The following is a 19,320-nucleotide window of genomic DNA, read 5'->3' on the forward strand; positions in this document are numbered from 1 at the left end:
ACTGCCGAGACGAACGCTACTCGAGAGTGCTAATGGACTACTCGATACCGATGTTATTTTTTATGTCCCTCTAAACGTTGTTACAACTATGTCGATGCAATTTGCTTGATATTGAAATCCAAAAAATTTTGGGACACATTCACTTTACAACAACTACTCCGGTCCCCCAAAGGAAAACATAACATTGTAAAGCTGCAATAAATCATTTTTGATTAATCATAAAATAAATTATGTGATGATAATTAAGTTGAGTATATATTATGTACTTTAGTCTTATGGATTGGGTCAGACTGTTTCTGATAAAATCAATCCGATACAGATCCAGTCCTTTTGGCCTGTATCAGATTCACACATAACGTCAGGTCGGCTCTGGCTAGCCTGCTAGCAGATGGCAATGTAAAAGCAAGAGTTCACAATCAATAGTTTTGCTCTGACGAGCTGATCAGAGAACGGAGAAATGCTGACATTATTGTGGGTCATGTAGGACGAATTAAAAATCTGATTGGTTCAAGAAATAGTCTTATTCCTTATTTAGTTTGATTTCCACGTGCCAGCACAACTAATTCTGAAGGCCCTGGGCAGATTAGATTGACATGGCAACACTTAGAGGCCGAATTCTGATTGGACAAAAAAACAAAAAAAGATCAGCCATCCACAAACACGAACTGGTAATGCCAGCACAACTAATTCTGAAGGCCGTGGGCAGATTAGATTGACATGGCAACACTTAGAGACCGAATTCTGATTGGACAAAAAAGAAAAAAAGATCAGCCATCCACAAACACGAACTGGTAGCAGTGTAGCCAAGAAAAACACCAACCAAACAGAATAGACTTTTGGGAATATAGAAAAAATATTGGAATTTAGGTTGTAACTGTAGGTCAGTGTTTTTGATGGTGTTAAGACCAGAAGAGAAAACAGTTCTGGCCTTGATGGCAAGCTACAAATTGGCACTACTATTTTTGTTTTCGTACTGCTGCAGTTCACACAAAGCATCAGCGTATTGTGGGCCGATATTTTTACACTGTATGACACACATTCAGAAGCCTTGTGAATCGATGTGAAAACATCCAAAAACACTCCAGGCCTCCTCATCCGCCTCCTCGGTTCACATTTTTCCAGAAGCAAGCAGGCCACCGAGCTAAGACATGTTATGTCACCGCGTCTGCATGCTTGGCTGGTGGGAATACAGGAAATTTTGATGGCCCAACTTTCATGTCATGGGATGTGGAACCCTCAAACTGGAAAAGAAAAATGTACTTAATTGGATTTTTCCTTTACAAAATACATATTTTATCATTCAAATTGCGCTAGCTCAATAAATACAGACTCTTGATTAAGTTTTCTGCATACTTGTAGTCATTTGATTGCATTGTACGTGGTGCTAGCTGCTAAGCTTTGAGATCATGAAGGGGAATGTTATTTTTTCAGTTATTTCCAATGGGTAAAAATGTCTCCAAGTCTGACCAAAATGGAGGTCTACTAGATTAACTGTTGGTTTATACTTTAAAGCAGGGGTCCCCAACCGCCGGTCCGCGGCAGATTAACTGTTGGTTTATACTTTAAAGGTTTCACTATAATTACAGAAAAGACTATCCTGCCACACAAATCATAATTTTAAATACAGGTACTGTACAACCATAATCAAAGCAACAACGAATGGCTAGTTCTCAAAATAATCAGAAAAATTTGAGGGTGTGCTGCTCAATTCAGTGCCACATCTGTTAAGGATACCTGCTTTCGATTGGGTGAATTACCTAGTCAGAGTTTGCCAAAATATACAAGCTTTGACATTTGGCCAAAATGGCTGCTTTTAACCAAAATGGCAGACTTCCTCTACATTTTGGGACATTATTGAGACTTTTTGATGCTTCTCATCATGATAGAAATGTCCCCCCAATGACAAGCTGATTGGGAAAGCTGGTGTCCAGTGCTGATTTTTACTTATTTATTTTTCCTAACTTTAAAGTGCAAGCACTGGAATTGCCCCAATTGGCTGCTTCAAATAAAATGGCTGACTTCCTGTTCAATTTGGCCTCCGAGACTCTTTGGTGCACCCTTTTACGTGAGACGTCTGCACCCAATTTTATGTCGATTGGTGAAACTGCTATCTGTGTTATATTTGTTTTTCTGACTTTTTCTAACTTTCTACTAAGGTAGGAGCCCAAGCTTTTGCCCAAAATCGCTGCTTCAAACCAAAATGGCAGACTTCCTGATGAGTTTAATTTATAAGTACGGAGACTTATTGCTGCGTTCTGTTATGATAGACATGTCCGCCCAATTTCATGCTGATCAGTGATACTGGTGTCCTGGGCCAACTATTTCCTTCATTCAAGGGGACGTGACTGACTAACGTGACCCCCCTCCCCAACACTTGACTCGTACTCACTGCTGCATTGACTCACGCCGCAGGGACGGGCTGATGTTTCAACTTTTACATCCCCACATTTCCATTTTAATTGCGACGGCTGCTACGCGGAAAGGCCTCCGGGGGGGTCACCGCAAGGCGTAGAGGCTTGACGAGGCCCTGATTACATTTAATGCGTAGCAGCTAAAGCTCAACCAGATAATTGCAAGCACATGACTGTCGTTGTGGATCATGTAGACCTCTTAACAGTCTCGTAAATGTATGTAAGTATACTTTGATTGTAAGGTAATGTGGATTTATTGCAGCGTAAATGCAAAGAAATATCTAGCGTGATCAATCCTAATATGCAAATCAATTCCACTTCATAGATTAAGAAACAAATATATTACTTGAAATCGTAATATTTATTTTTGGGACACTTGGAGTGGAACCTGTCAAGTTGATTGCAGTCCGTTCATCCACAATACATCCCATCCCAAGACATAACCCCAAAATAGAAACTATCGAATTGGTCCCACTTGTGTGTCTGTGTACTGATGGGTCAGATTGACCCACTACATCGGTCACCACCAAAAAAGAAAGAGAAACCCCAAATAAGCATGTTTGTATGTTAAATTGACGTAAATTGTATGTGTGTTTGTGTTCTTGGGTCAGTGTGACCTGATGCTTTCAGCCATAAAAAAAAAAACACATCTCTGTGCTACATCCTGGCAGTCTTTCTAAGTGTTGTTGTGTTCATGGGTCAGTGTGACCCACTGCATGATTAACCATCTAAAAAAAAAGACACAGGCTATGAACACAATTGTGCTTTGAATTGAGGTAAAGTGTGTGTGTGTGTGTGTGTGTGTGTGTGTGTGGGTGTGTGTGTGTGTGTGTGTGTGTGTGTGTGTGTGTGTGTGTGTGTGTTCGAACAGTAGTCATGGGTCAATGTCATATGCTGCATGTTTACCAATAGAAAAATGGAAAAGAGGGAAAAAAAGATTGTTTGTTTGTTTGTGTGTTTATAGGGTAAATTGTATTCATGGGACCATGTTACTCGCTGCATGTTGAACCGTCCAAAACAGAACACTTTAGTTTGTGTGTGAAATTGGGGTTGGCTGTGTGTGTGTTCGTCGATCAATGGAACATGCTACATGTATTAACTTCTGAAAAGAAACACAAAGGAAAAAGGAAAACCCCACAAAACGAGCACAATTGTTTGTGTGTTTAAATGAAGGTCAACGGGTCAATTAATGTCATATGCTGCATGTTTACCAATAGAAAAATGGAAAAGAGGGAAACAAAGATTGTTTGTTTGTGTGTTAAATAGGGTAAATTGTATTCATGGGACCATGTTACCCACTGTATGTTGAACCGTCCAAAACAGAACACTTTAGTTTGTGTGTGAAATTGGGGTTGGCTGTGTGTGTGTTCGTCGATCAATGGAACATGCTACATGTATTAACTTCTGAAAAGAAACACAAAGGAAAAAGGAAAACCCCACAAAACGAGCACAATTGTTTGTGTGTTTAAATGAAGGTCAACGGGTCAATTTGAGGCGGCACTACGGTAGCCTAATGGTTAACACATCTGCTTCACACTTATGAGGATGGGGGTTTGAACCCAGGCTCCTCCTTTCCTGTATGGAGTTAACGTGTTTGCCCCGTGCTTGCGTGGATTTTCTCACGGATCTATCAGGCCCATCCTGTACCTCTTAATCCATGCGTCCCCTTTGAACATCCACTTACAGAGTTGGCGCATGCCCCGATGCTCCTACCAAATATGTTAAAAATCCAATTTAGAGCTATTAAGCTTTTTATTTTGGGAAGAAAACATGTTAAATTATTCCCCACATTACAGTTTGCATTTCACACACCCCTGGAGGGCGCTCACACACTTCATGAAGCAATCAAACAGAAACGGACACTTTGGAACATTTTGTCCGAACTCATTCAACATAAATTAAGACCTTAGTTACTTTGCACTCATAACAGCAATGAACATGACCTAGAGATGTTCGACTGGTTGTGGATCTTTCATGAGTGCTCGTGCTCCATTTGTACGAGTGGAGATTAGTAGGCATGCAGTCAGAGGAAACGCGTTACCGGGATTCTTTTTATTCCACTCTCTTCATCAGGATTTCCTTACAAAATCCTCCGAGATCTGCGGGAACGCCTGAGGGGAAGATTTAAAAACTATGGGGTAAATTGCTCGATGGCTGGCTTCAATCCACAAATCCAAACAGGGCCTTAACAGGGCCTTTTTTTTTATTCAATGACTCTCAACAAAATGAAACAAAGCAAATGAGATGTCATGCTTCATTGTTCCTAATCAAACACATCAATGTCATGAGTCCTTGTTTATATACATTTGGATTTAGGGGATACATTTTTGCTGACTGGTTAAATCATGTGCTGAGGTTGAAAGTAGTGTATTACATTTTCTGGTGGTGTGTTACCTGGGCCTTCAGTGGGAACTTACTCAATTGTATCCACATGTTCATAATAGCACCATGGACTTGTCGCAATTATACCACCCGTAAATAGTATACAAAATTATAATATAAAACAATGAAATAAAATTTATAGTATTTGCCAGAGTCGCCGAATATTTGATTTATTCATGTGTGAAGATCGTTTTAGAGATGCTTTACTAATTTTGTCATTTAGCTTGCTATGATCAAACAATCAAAGGACAGAAAATGCTGATGTCATTTAGTGCGCTTTGGCCCTGTGAGGACGATTCTGAAATCTGAAACAGTCCCTTTGCTAATACAGTTTAAATTATGTCAGGGGCCAGCACTGCTGATTCTGAAGACCCTGGGCAGATCACATCGGTATAGCAACACAAAGAGATTGGAATCTGAATGGATGAAAACTGTACTGCGATTCACTACTCAGGCCAGAGCCATGTCAGAGCCATGTCTAACTGAAAAATATTGCTTTGGTAACATCTGGTGGCATCTTGGTACCAACCAACTATGTTGAAGTAAGAGGAAGAACTTCATTTTTGTCAAGCCATAGACTCGACTAACAGAAAAAAGTGCTTTGCTGCCATCTTGTGGTATTTAATGGCAGTTACAAACCTACGGTAATTGGTAGGCTTCAATTACTTGCAGATTTTTGCAATTTGCCGCGGGGTTCGGTCCCTATCCTCCGTGCTTCACTGTATTCCGGTCTCGACTTAACCAAGCCGAAATTTATATGAAGAAACATTTCACTACTACTGTAAGAATATATGCCTGCAAGTGGTATATTGTTTGTCCACAAGTGTTGCTGTCGTTTGCGTTCAAATATCTGTTGTTTAAAGGTTAATAAGTACTGCGATATCGATGGCAGTCCTTAGGCCGTATGTGCCGTTTTCCATCGTATGTTAGCGTTCCGAAAGCAAAGCTATGCAGTTGTTTTAAATACACATCTTTGTTTTATGTTTTGTTATGTTTTTTTTTTTAAAGCAAACTTCAACTGGGAGTGGAAATAAACTTTTACGGAAGAATTATTCCCTAGCTGCCAAACTACTCTGTTGTGACCTGACTTAAGCTGACTTCAGTGCTGCCATCAACAGCTTGTATCTCCAAGTCAAAGCAAAAATTCGGCTGAACGATAACTTGGATCTCGAAAAACTCTAAAAAAAAAAAAACTTAAGTCAGGTCATTCGTAAATTAAGGTACCACTGTCCCGTATTGTGGATAGGGAGTGATTCTAAAGAGAGCAGTCCTATTGTTTCAACAAGTGTGCTTTGGTCCCAACAATACTCGGAACAAGGGTCAGCTCAAGAAACTCTGATTTGGAGATAATCAGTTCACTGTCAGTTCATCCTGCATGTGCTCATTTTAGCCGATTAGCCTCAGGCGAGATTATATCAACATGATTAAGCGGCACGGGCGTGATGGATGGTGACCTGCAAGAGAAAAGGGGGTACGCCACTCCTGGGCCCCCATCTCGGGGCCCAAGGTCATGCCTGTTCGGCTTTGTCAAAGAAATCCTTTGGATAAAATGTAACCCCTGGAACCAACTGAACCCCAACCCACACCACCGCTACCATCCCCCTGAACCCGCTCATCTTGCTTGCATCAACGTGGGGGGAAAAAAGGATTGGATTGGATTCCCTTGGCAGCGGATTGCACGGATGAGCGTGAAGTGTGCTATGGTGACATTGTCATTGTACTGTTGGTGCAATTTCAGCAGTGTGCGCTCTGACAAGAATGAAGCAGTGGATGTCACTGGATGTACTTCAGAGTGTGTAAAAGTAGTGAGTGACATTCTGTTCTTTTGTAGAAATAGAGATACTGATATGAAAAAAAATAAAAGGCTGGTAAAAGTATTGATTTGGCCCCTTAAGTCAAAAAAAGTAGAATGGGAATCTGAAATGTACTTAAATACCAGAGTAAAAATACATTTTTTAATCATCAATTACACCTCTGGAGAGAAAACAAAACTAAAAGAAAACTGGACTTTGTTTATTTTTCATTCTCTACAATTAATTACATTCTGTCAATGTCAATATTGAGATTACATTTGGAATCTCGAATTTATGTTGCCATTAGTTTATACAATAAAACAAAAATGTTAATTTTAGCCTTTTATATCTGCACACACACACACACACACACACACACATATATATATATATATATATATATATATATATATATATATATATATGGCAAAAGTGGGGGGAAAATCCTACATTATTTGTGTTGAGGCTACTTCCTGTTTCACAGAGGACGACGCAAAAAGAGTCATTAGAATAGCTGTCCACTGGAATGACTTATGCACCATTTTGGCATGAAAAATTCACAATTAGAAATCAGCATTTGACCACATTATTGGTGAACAAAATCGTATTTTGTTCCACTTGTATTAATTGATGAAAAACATGTCACCTTTTTCTCACCACACATTTTTTTCCAGCCCTTGCAAAATGTGCACTGAATGTTTTTTGTTGTTGTGATGAATAATTTTTTTGGGTCACTTGCTGGTTTTAAACGCTAGGAGGCTCTGCATGATCACCATATCCCCTCTCTCCACTTTCTCTGTGCTCGTGTGGCGTCATTGTCAGCCACGTGCCGGCGTCATTTGTTACTGCCTTTTAAAAGCATGAAAAATGAGCTCTCATCACACTCTTCCTTACAGGCCTGAGAGCATCTCAGCAGGCGTAATTGACCTCCTGTACTACGAAAAGCACTTTCTTGGGGGGGACTCCTAACAGTCAGCACATTTGCCATGAAATTGGATTTTAGCTCAGTGGAAATGAGAGGTTCCACATTTCAACCTGTCCCCCCCCCCCCCAAAAAAAAATCCCCCTGCGGTTCAAGATGGACTGCCACATCTTTAAATTGCCATTCATTTCTAACATTCCCTCTCCTGATTTCAAGCAAAAATAAAAGCAAATATTTTCCTAACAGCAATTAAGGCGGCTTGTGCGTTTTTCCTTCTTCTTCCCTGCAGCCCCATTAGCCCAATAAACGAGCTTCCTTTTGCATTTCTCCACCTTTAATCTTGCAAGGATGTTTATGGATTATGTAAAGTGGCTTCATCAACGTTGCATTTTTAAAAAAAATATTCATGTGCTTAACCTGAAAACAGAAGTGTGAGCTTTAAGTCTCAAGTTTACCTTTAAAATGTAGATTTATGCTATACACTTGCCAAAAGCACACACCGTGCACGTTACAATATTGTTTAATATTCTGTGGGAATCACCAAAAGTATGAACGAGAGCGTTTCAGACGTGCATATCAGAGTGTTTCTGTATTTTGAGAGGGGTTCAGTGGCTGTGTGTGATGGCACTTCAGCAATTATGCATATGCAAATTAAAACAAAAAAAAAAGCAATAACTAACAGCACACCAAAAAACATTTTGGATGGTTTAAAAGCATTGCGATGTCATTGATGCAAACGTGATGTGATCGCTCCTGTGTCTTAAACGGCAACGCAATTTCGACAATACGGAGCTACAGAGCACATTACACAAAACTAGTGATGATTCTAAAACATAAAAGGCACCTTGAGTGTTGTTGCTTCGGCTTTGTTTGTTTCTGAGATTGCAGTTTTTTTCCCCGATTGTTGTGTTTGGTGCTGCTGCAATCAATCAGTGACTATTGAAACACAATCAAGACAAGCGCACACAGGCACGCAACACACACACACACACACACACACACACACACACACACACACACACACACACACACACACGCACGCGCGCGTGTAACTATCAGAACAATAAGAGCTCTCCAATTTGGCGACACAATGGCACGTGATTGCTGGTCACACGTTTTGGTCTGGTCACTTTTCCAAACGATTCCACTCTGGTGGGCGAGCCACTTTTCTCACTGTGACTCACGTTTCTTTTTTTCTTTTGTTTTTGTTTTTCGAAAGTAGGAAATCACTGTGTGTTTCATGCGAGACCATGACTAACTAACAAACAAAGAACAAGCAAATAACGAATGAATGAAGAAACCGACGAGTAAACAGAGTAACAAAAGGTGATCATTCACTGAGAGGCGAAGGCTTATGAGCGTTGACAAACTTAACGAATATTGGCATTTCATCAGGGCTCGCTAAAGGTTGCAAAGATGTTTGCAAGATGTTCAGAAACAGTCTTTTCTTGTCGTGACAATTTTGGACATATTCAACAGTTTTACTTGCCGCAAACAGCTTTTCTTGTCGCCAAGACATTTTGAATATGTCCAAGAGAATCATTTTGAACGTGGATTTCCTGACAAGTAAACATGTTTGTGAACATCTTTGCGACCTTGAACGAACCCTGACGAATAAACAGCATTCGCCACGTGTACAAATGCTCAGACGCATTCGTAGCCGAGATACCACCTGGAAGAATGAAATAAACAAACTAACGCTAAATTTATTGACACATTCATTGTCATACACACTTAAAAAGTAAAATGATTAAGTTGTATTGGATTATTCAATGATTGTAAAAACTTGTAAAATGATTAAGTTGTATTGGATTATTCAATGATGCAGGTGGACCGAACCAAACTCGCTTTTGGTCTTGCTTCTTTGATTGTTTTGTTCTCCTTTTGTAGTCTGACTTTTTTTGTTGTTATTTTTCTTTCTTATCCGAGTTAGTAATTTCCTGCTCGGTTGGTTAATTTATCTCTGAACTTGAAAGCGAGTCGTCATTAGCAGCGATACATTTGTTAGATTTTAGCGTGGAGGAATGTAGCCAACACATTTCAGAGACAAAGACGAGATGTTTTCGTCTATTTTTAATGATGGGAAAATAACATTTAAATATGTGTATTGTGCCATCTGTGCTCCAGGTGGGGCCAGAATCACATTTAAACATTTGGACGGTTGCGTAAAGAAGATCCCTAGGCCTCCCTTTCTTTAATTAGCTACATTCCAATAGACCAACTCTGTCCAGTGGCCCAATAGGAGCTCGGTGGTCCGTTTACTGATTGCCTCTTCTTTTCTTTTAGCATCATGACAAACAGTCAAACTAAGGCTGTTACACATACCCAAAAGAAAAAAAAAAGTTTTTGTGCATAGATGTCCATCACTCTATATAGGCACTATTTTTTTTAAACCTCACTATTCTTATACAACGTTACCTTGACTTACGAATGGCCCAACTTACAGGCTTTCGAGTTTCGAGCTGTCGTTTGTTGCAAGTACAATTTCAGTTCTGAGTAAGCTTCACATACATCACCTATTTTCCCCCAAAAGTATGACCAATAACATACCTACTCCTATTATTAATCCCAACATAATGATTTACATCATTATTTTTTTTAGAAGGCGTCCATGTTGTCCCCCTGCTGAGTACACCCAGATTCACAAAATTGTTTATTTGTCTTTCTCACTGTAATATGTTATCCTTTCACAATAAAAATAAAGTGTTTTAAAAAAACACAAAAAGAAGAGACAGAGGTTCCCAAATAAAATTCACTAATATTAGTCGTTTCCGCAGAGCAGAAAGAATAAATGCCTGTGCATGTGTTGCTGCTCCATGTGTGTGCTAAAGCAGCAGCTGTTGGAAGGTTTATGATTAGCATAAAATCTATGCTAATCTACATAAAACCATCTAAGATGTTTAGCATTAAGCTAGCAGACTTTTATTTGACGATATTTGCGCTAATATATAGTTTGCTTGAACATTTAGGTAGTTAAATATAAAACATTTATTTTCCTTTTCATACATGCGTGTCAGTTTTACCGTAAACCTCCAACGACGAGTGGCAAACGGCGTGAAGAAAGTATGGTTTGCTTCGTAGAAATGTGCGAACTGAAAAGTCTTTTTTTCGTTTTGTCCGAGTGATGTTATACGACAGTCTCCCATTTCTTGACATCGAGAGAGTGAGAACCGTCACAAAGGAAAAAAGTGTATTGAATAAATTAGTGTGTTTAAATGTGTTGATGAGGGGGGCTTAAAATATATATATTTTTAAGTGTTTTATATGGTCTACATCGCAGATTTATCGTTGGTGGGTCTGGAACATATCCCCCATGATAAATAGGATTGGACTGTAGAGGCAGTCTGTTACTGTATGATGGAAAGCGTCATTTAATTGCGTCCGATCTGATTGCTTTGTTGTAATAATGCTCTACGCTGCGCACAACCACAAGCAGAGATATTTGTTCCAGATTAACCAATGTTGCAGTCCTCAGTGACAGGAAAAAGAATTCTTTGTGCTTTTTTTTTTTTGCTGAGTCAGCCCGGTGATGTCATGGCGTCAATCGGCTGTGACAGTCTCATGTAGGATTCAAAGACGACCAGTTCACAATGTCGTTAATCACAGCCGACAATATGTCACAAATCCGGCTGCATTCTAATATTCTGGATGGTAATAACGCGGTCAGGTCTGTGGTGCTAATATTTTACGTCGTCCATAAAATATTCTCCGCCGCAGGTTTTTATGGGATGTTTCTCGGGTCATCCTAACTTTCAGAATCATTCTGCTAATCATAAAAGAGCCACCACAAAAATGGCACCGCACAATCTCACACACACACACACACACACACACACACACACACACACACACACACACACACACACACACAAAAACAATCTTCACACACACACACACACACACACACACACAAACTCATAATGGAGCTTTTACAGTGCAAGAATCAAATCTGTACACCAGACTATCTATTCAAAAGAAAAGACGTTTGAAGTTACTCACAGATCGTGGTTTTACACATTTGCGATTGAAGAATAGAAACACAGCGGCACATTAACGGCTTTTCATCATATTCAAAACAGTGGTAAAAGCAAAAAAGATCAGTCGACTCACATAAACAGCTGCTTTTGTGATTGTTTTGTCTTCAGCTACCCTGCAAGCCTTCACATCATGTGATTATAGAGAAAAAACAGCCCTGCAAAAAAAAAAAACAACAACAAACAGCAGAGTGAGGGAAAACCTTCAAAAATACCAAACATGTCTGACCGAGAGGGGGAAAAAAAACACGTCCCACTGACTGAATGAATGACTAATCGACCGAGTAACCAATCTACTCGCCAACTTACTAACCGACTGACTGATCAATGAATCCGCAGACCAAATGACCAACTGCCAGACTGAGTAACAAAACAAATTACGACTAAACGACTGACCCACTGACTGTCGAACTGGGCCCTCTTTTCATGCCTAGCACAAGTCTTGGCACAAGAAAGAAAGAGGCGATTGCGCCGATGTGGGAGTGAACAAAGCCGATTTGTTTCCCGGCCAATGGAAGCGGCTCCTCTCATTCCCTCTAAGTTCAACACAGGTGAGGCGTACACAACTTTTGACACGATGTAAGTAGAAATAGACTTGATTTGAGTCCAGAAAATTGAAGAGCAAAAAGTACGTTTTTAAAAAGTACGTTTTTAAGAAACTGCAAGCAGAACTTCACAGGTGGATGATGGGGCAATCACTGATCAATGCAGTGAAGTGGGCACTCTGAGACAATACAGTACTCTTCTCTGTGGTGTGCTAAATTAAAAAAACAGATATATTTTCACTTTGTAGGGACTTTAATGATGCCCTTGCAAATTCTGCCTGGCAACAAGTGATGTGTAAATTTAACGTTTGAAGTGTGTGTATGCTCATGTCAATACATTGTTACGATATTATTGCAAGTCTGCTGCCTACATTGATACTGTGAGGGATTTGAGAGCTCAGGATTATACTACATTGGTTCATTCCAGGCGTTTTTTTTTTGCCTTTTATTTTGCTGTCATGCTAGCACCTCGTAAAAATCATTTTCATATGAGTTGGGAACACTCAGGTAAAAGAAACCTTAGCTGACAGAGTCTGGATAAACTAAGTACTACAAAAAAAAAAAAAAAAAAAAAAAAAACACTCACACATATTCCAGATCGGAACAACACGGAGTCACAACATGTAGGCTGATGACTTGAACTCTGAACTCAACTGTCACATTTGTTCAAGTTACTCAGGGACGTACGCTCGCACTATGAATATTCAAGTTCTCATTTGCATATTTTACACATCACTGCCACCTGGAGGGAAGCATTGCACCCCCCCCAAAAAAAAACATGTTATACGCAGCTCGAGAAATTAATTGCACTACCCAGTGAATTTTACACATTCAGAATAGTGTATAGCATACTTTGGAATATAAAGTAGGTTGACCTCCGAAGCAATTTTTTCCCTTTAGGAAATAATGTAAAATCTAAGTTTTTTTCTTTATTAAATAAATGTACGGCCATTTTTCTAAGTCGCAACTGAACATTACTAGCAGTCATAGTCTCCGCCTTTGAAGAAGTCATTTTTTTCAGCGTCCTATTAACATACACACCCAATTTCGTGTCGATTGGTACAACTGGTGTTGAAGGATTTTTTTTTTTTTTAACTTTCTGAAATTCCTTAGTCAAAGAACAAGCCGTAGAATTCACCCAAAATGACAGACTTCTCCCATGGGTCCTTTAGACTTTAGATGTATGGGTTCTGTCATGATAGATATGTCCACAACATTCCATGTGATTGGTGAAACTGATACTTTTTTTTTTTTCCAGAGGGTGCTATTGAATGAATTTTTGGGATTGTATTGGGGGAGATCCAAACATTCAAAGACCAGACTGGACTTGCGTCTTCCCTGAGGCTGAGTGTTGTGGTTACATGTCATTGACATGTAGCATCTGCTACGTGGACCATGCTTAAGTCTTCAAAGCAGTAAAATGTCTGTTTAAGGGCTAACAAAACTTGGACTGTTTGCAGCTACACTTTCTGACAGCTATGATTCACGTACTCGGTTATAATTTGGGAGGCACGTCGCTCGCCGTCTTTTCTGCCTTATGGACCACCACCAACAACTCGTCTGGGGCAGGTATGGAGGTGATAATGGCACAGATTTTGGAACTGATATGAGCACATCTATGTTGTTTCACATTATACTGTATGTTAGCATTAAACTGTAGCAGTTGGCAAACAAACCAGAGAGTTTATGATTAGATGGGTGAGTGACAATTAGTTACGCTATCTGATGATTAGTCGCATGAACTGATGATTAGGTTTTAGGTTAGCAGTATATGAGTGGGCTGAAATTATACCGGTGAGGTAATTGGGTGTTGACGACTCGATGGGGTTACTGTAATTGACGAATGGATGGTGAAGTTGGGTGAGGTGATGAACAGCAGTCGAGTTAGGTGACAATTTGAAGCCTGGATTAAGAATTAATATGTGAATTGGTGGGTGTGATAATGACAAGCAAGGAGTGATGACAATTAGCTATACCAGCTGATGATTAGTTGGGGAAGGTGCGGGTGATGAGATGACTATTTGAGGGGTTAGGTAATGAGTGGATGGCGTGGCTGGTTTGCTGCGTGTACTGATGGGTAGTAGGAGACAGGTTTGGTAACGATATGATGATGAGTAACTGGGAGAGGTAACGAGTAGCGAGGTGAGGTGACAGTGAATCGTGCTAGTTGATGATTATTCGGATGAGATGAGAAAACACAAGTGAGTTGTTAATTGTGTAAATTGCCAATTAGTAGACATGTTTGGTGTTGACAAGTGGAGTGAGATGAAGGAATAGATGGGCATGATGATGACAAAGTGACAAGATTAGAACACGATAGTTGATTTGTCGACAAGTTAATTGTAAGAATTCTTAATTCGATGTGTTTGGTGAGGATAAATTGGGTGGGGATTTCAAAAAATAAGAAATAGCCACATCTATAAATACACGCAGGAGACAAAAGGAGGATGTTGTGTTCATGTTGTGCGTTCACGGAAAGGTGAAGCAGGCAATTTGTCCTCTGTGTGCGTATGTGGGTGAGAGAGAGTGTATGTGAGTGATGGCTTGTGCCGCCACAGAAATGTTATGTGCGTGCACCCGAGTGTGAAATGAACGCCACTGTCTACCCGACTAGGCCCCTCCTCTGACCCACACGGCACCGCCAGGGAACACCACTAAGTCAGTCAGCCAGTGTGAGTGTGTGTGTGTGAAAAAGAAAATGAAATGATCGCATTTTCGGTAATTTGACATTTAAAGCGGTGTTTGTAGGTCAGCCCTGGTAGCCTGGCTGTGAGAAAAATGTTGCGCGTATTAGTCACTCGGACTCATTTGTGCTGTTAGCGTAGCGAATATCATCCTAACGAGCTAAATGTTGTCTGTTTGTCCCTCTGGTGCTGACTCGCATCTGCCAACCGAGGGAAGAGAATGTGAGGAAGTGGGATCGTGGAAGTCATCAGTCTTTCTTGTTTTGCACAATACACTGAACTTTGCCGTATCACTGAATAGAAATGTTGAATGTGAAATGTGAAATATTGCAATAATCTGGATATCTCAATATTCGACACCCGTATCCCATGTCGCATTTTTTTCCAATATTGTGGAGCCCGACATAGCACCTCTAACATGTTTTCTGAAGTGATTTGACAGACAGAATAGTAAACATGATAAGTCACAAAACCAATCGTCATGCTCATACATTGTATCAGGCCAAATGCAAAACCACCAGCAAAATGTCTGCGTTTATGTTTGAACTCTTCATTGGCCCATGTTGTGACTGAGCAAGATTGTATGACTTGACTTATGACTTGTTTAACCCAAGTAATGACTTGATTTAGCTTGTCTGAAATTTATTGGGGATGCCACTTGACTCGCCTGTGTTTTGCCACTGTAACTTGAAACTTGAAGCTGAAGAATTGAGACTTGCCGACTCGTGTGTGACTTACTGCCACCCATTCTGGTACATACAGAGAGAAAATATTTCTGCAAAGGGTCGGAGGTGCCCACTGGTAATCAGGAAGTCTTTGGGGAAAATGAAGAGAAAAAAAAAGCAAGCTCTGCAGACGGAGAGTGAGGAACCCCAAAATATGAGCGAGCATCAGTCTGTGTGCCAACAGTGTAAACAAGCTGATTGGTGTTTTGCGACTGGAGCAGTGAGAGTGACAGCTGGGCGGGTGGGACGCGACACGCCGCAAAAGGTCGGCCCGCCGTCCGCCCGCACGTCACTTTGAAATGGAAAAAAAAAAAAGCCAAAGACGGGAAGAAGCAAAAGCAAAACCATGTGTGCTTACTTTCCACAGCTTTTCCACTCGCCGCTGATAGTCGCCATTACTGTCAATTAGCCGTTGGAACATGACTAATGACGACACGTTATGTAAGGCTCGGCTGGCTCACCACAGGGCGGTCCGAGCCGGGACTCTGGTCTGCGCAACCATTATCAAACAGCAAACTTTTTATCTTTTTCTTTTTTTTTTTTTTTTTAAACTGTTGTACGGGTGGTCTGTCAGTCTTCTCTTACCAACAGAAAGGACGTGTGACATCCTAGGAGGAAGATTGCTATTTCGTCTTGCCAATCTTCAAGCCATGGTTTTTGATGTTTTTTTTCCTGTATCCAACCAAGCAAGTTTGACTTTGGAGTTCCCGTCTTCAATGTAGTACCGCATTTTGCCACAACATATACGAGGCAGCACTGAGCAAAGCAGCACAAACATAAGAGGAAGAAGAAGAAAAACCTTTATTTGTCTCACAATGGAGAAATCCTCAATTTACAGCAGAAAAATTATGAAAAGGAGAAAGTAGAAAAAACAAAACAAGTATTGCATGCATACAAAAAAAAAATTAAAAAATAACTGTACAGTACAGAGTGAAATATAAAATATAAGCATATATGCATATGCCAAAGTGGCTGTGCGATTTAAATGGGTGAGTGGGGGGTGACTCCAGGTTTTCATTTGCGCCTATTCAACAGCCTGAGCAGTAGGCAGGACCGAGAATATTTTCCTGTGAGTTTTGTTTAGTTCTTTCTTTGAATGTGTTGCTGCTCCATGCGTGTTAAACTAGCAGTTGTTTACAGGTTTAGAATTACCATAACCTCCATGCTCATTTCCATGAGTCCATTTAGCATTTTGCATCGTATGTTAGCATCAAGCTAGTCGAATTTTGCTACGTGAAAAGACATGCTTTCTTTGAATATTGGTGTACAATGTTTAATTAGCTTGTGTTTTACGTGTCAGTTTTACGTTAAACTTTAGCAGGGAGCCACAGTCACAGAGTTTAGTTGGCGCCTCTACTGCATATTGCAGATTCAAGCGCATCCCTTTATCCCGGACTCCTTTTGCCTGCATTTGGAATGCAAACCAGTAATTGAGAGGGGACAGACAGACAGAAGAGATACAAGAAACTGCAAAAAAAAAAAAAAAAAGACAGCAACATTCCCACTTAATCCTGCATGTGGAGGAGCAGAAAAGAGGAAATAGCATCAGACAACAATAGCAAACATTACACCTGCTGGACCTTGAGTTGTCAGGGGGTACTGACTGACTGAAAAGAGAGCAAAAAGCAATAACAAAAGATGACAAGGGTTCAGACAGAGAACTACTCGTAATTTGATAAAGGGCAGACAGGAGAAAACAACAAAAAAGCAATAACACCTTTGGTTAATTAGCTCGCGATGAGACATCGAGAAAACAATTCATTGCAAGAACAACAACAAAAAAGACAAAAGCAACACCATTTAGTTGGAGAGGGAACAAGGAGAAAAAACAAACCAAAAAAAAGACAGAAATATGCATAATGATAACTTTTGGTTTCAGGAGGTGCAGAGTTGGAAAGAGAAACATCGGGTACGTGATTGTGTTTCCCTCTTAAAATACATATGTTGTGTATGAGTCATGTTGCTTTGGCCGTGCTGATTGCTTTTCCTCGGTTCATCCAATGTGTTTATGCGTACAACTTTTCCAAACTGTGGCCCTCTTGTTAATGAAGACATTGTGGCCACTACTTCTTCCATGATGCGTCTGCGTCAGGATTCTTTGCGCTCGGGCACTCTGCTCCTCTTTTGGCTGGCGACCGGGCGGGCATGAAATTAGTGAGCGGTTTGAGGTGGTCATAAATACGTCGATGTCGTTACTTGTTACTTGCGGTGTACTCACTCTCTGTACTTGAGTACTTTGTAGAAGTACAGACACTTGTTTAGAAAATGTTTTTTTAGAGAGTATGACGGGGTAAACCTGCCAGTACCTCAACAGGCATAACGCAACAAGAATCGGTCTGTAGTGGGACAGGAAGGATTTTTATTTATTCGTCAGCATCTCACATTTGCTGCCTCCAACTCTTCTCAAGTTAAGGTATGTTTACCTGCAATAGCTCACCTGTTCATAAGCCTTAATGCTGAATGTATATCTGCCTTAGATTGTTGGTCTGAGAGAACTTTGCTTTTACTCTTCTATACAAGCAAAATGCAGGGGAGAATATGCTGTAACTTCTACTTTTGTGTTTGGTAGGAGAACGAAACGAGGCTGAAAACAGGCCTTTCTTGGCTGAGGTCATCACATTTTCAATCAATTAATTAACAACTTGGCTTTCGGGACTGCCGCTGAGAACCGGATGTCTTCAACCTTCAGATAAGAAGGATGGACGTCCAACTGCAATGTCAGAATTGAACCACGTGAACAGAAGCCCGCAGAGGACGACGTGAGGGGAGAACAAAGGTATTCCGAGGACCCGTTGTTCACACCAGGCTGTTGTTCACACCAAGCCCTTGCTCGCACCAAATGTTCACACACCAGGTCATTGTCAAGGTGACTCAAGTAGTGACTGACAATTGCATAGCAATATTAGAACAGTGCAAACTCAGCTTGATAATGGTCCATCATCCTGATTCACCACCTCACAGTTTCATGGCGAGAGCATTAAATCACTCCCTTTTGACCCAGCATATTCTCAGGGGGCCAACTTCAAGGTCGACGAGTCCCTGAATGGACACCCGTCTGTCAGTGAACCCCCACAATGTCGCTTTTTAATGTATAACGCAGATTTTTAAGTGTTCATTTTCTATGGGTCTTTACCGTATATATAGGAAAGTCTAAATTTAGAGTCTATGACCGCATTGTGTCACAACATGCCAGGCGGCGCTGAGCTCTGTTGGAAGCGTAATTCACAGCAAGAAAAAGGGGGAAAGAAGGCACAGGGTTGGGAAGGTTATGTTCAAAACGTGTTCTGATGCTAACCCGCTAGCTCACCGCTAGCTACCCCAACAGCACTGCTGACAGTGGTTTAAGTGTGTTTATTTATTGTCTGTCGAAATTTTCACCGATCAATGGTGTGTCTGGAATGCATCTCTTGCAAATTAACAACAGTTAGCTGAAGTGGTAATGTCATGACTTGTTGGCTGTGATCTTATTGTTCAGCTGGAGGCCTCGCCGCGATTTCCAAATAGCTGACTTTTGTATTCGGCGGCGTCAAGCCCCTCGGGAAGAGTCAACCTTTTGCTACCGACGAGCGGCAGTCTTAACGCTGTTCCTTCCTTCTTGTAGCGTAGCCATTGTTCTCCTCGCGGCCACCATTTTATGTCAAAACTTGTAAACGTTTGCCGGGTGGTCAACTCACGCTCCAGCCAGAAGGATTGGAGCATAAAAGATGAATCCAACTCCAGGCTGGACCTTTTATCACCCCTGCTCGGTCATTTTGGATTTAATAGACATCTTTTATTGTGTGTGTGTGTGGGGGGGGGGGGGGGGGAGGCCTTTTTCGCGGCGC

General features: G+C 40.8%; 1 protein-coding gene across 3 annotated transcripts in view; it reads left to right on the forward strand.

Moving 5' to 3' along the window:
- The first annotated feature begins 18,116 nt into the window (after nt 1-18,116).
- znf385d (zinc finger protein 385D) overlaps nt 18,117-19,320 on the forward strand; it is an 81,508-nt gene continuing 80,304 nt past the window's right edge. For 2 of the 3 annotated variants that reach the window (XM_019878742.1, XM_019878744.1), the window contains exon 1: nt 18,119-18,272. The gene's annotated coding sequence lies outside the window, so the exon portion shown is untranslated. Of the gene's footprint in view, nt 18,273-19,320 lie in introns of all 3 variants that reach the window. The other variant, XM_019878740.1, reaches the window with a different exon arrangement.

Source organism: Hippocampus comes, unplaced genomic scaffold (assembly GCF_001891065.2).
Source record: "Hippocampus comes isolate QL1 unplaced genomic scaffold, H_comes_QL1_v1.1 scaffold315, whole genome shotgun sequence".
NCBI lineage: Eukaryota > Metazoa > Chordata > Actinopteri > Syngnathiformes > Syngnathidae > Hippocampus > Hippocampus comes.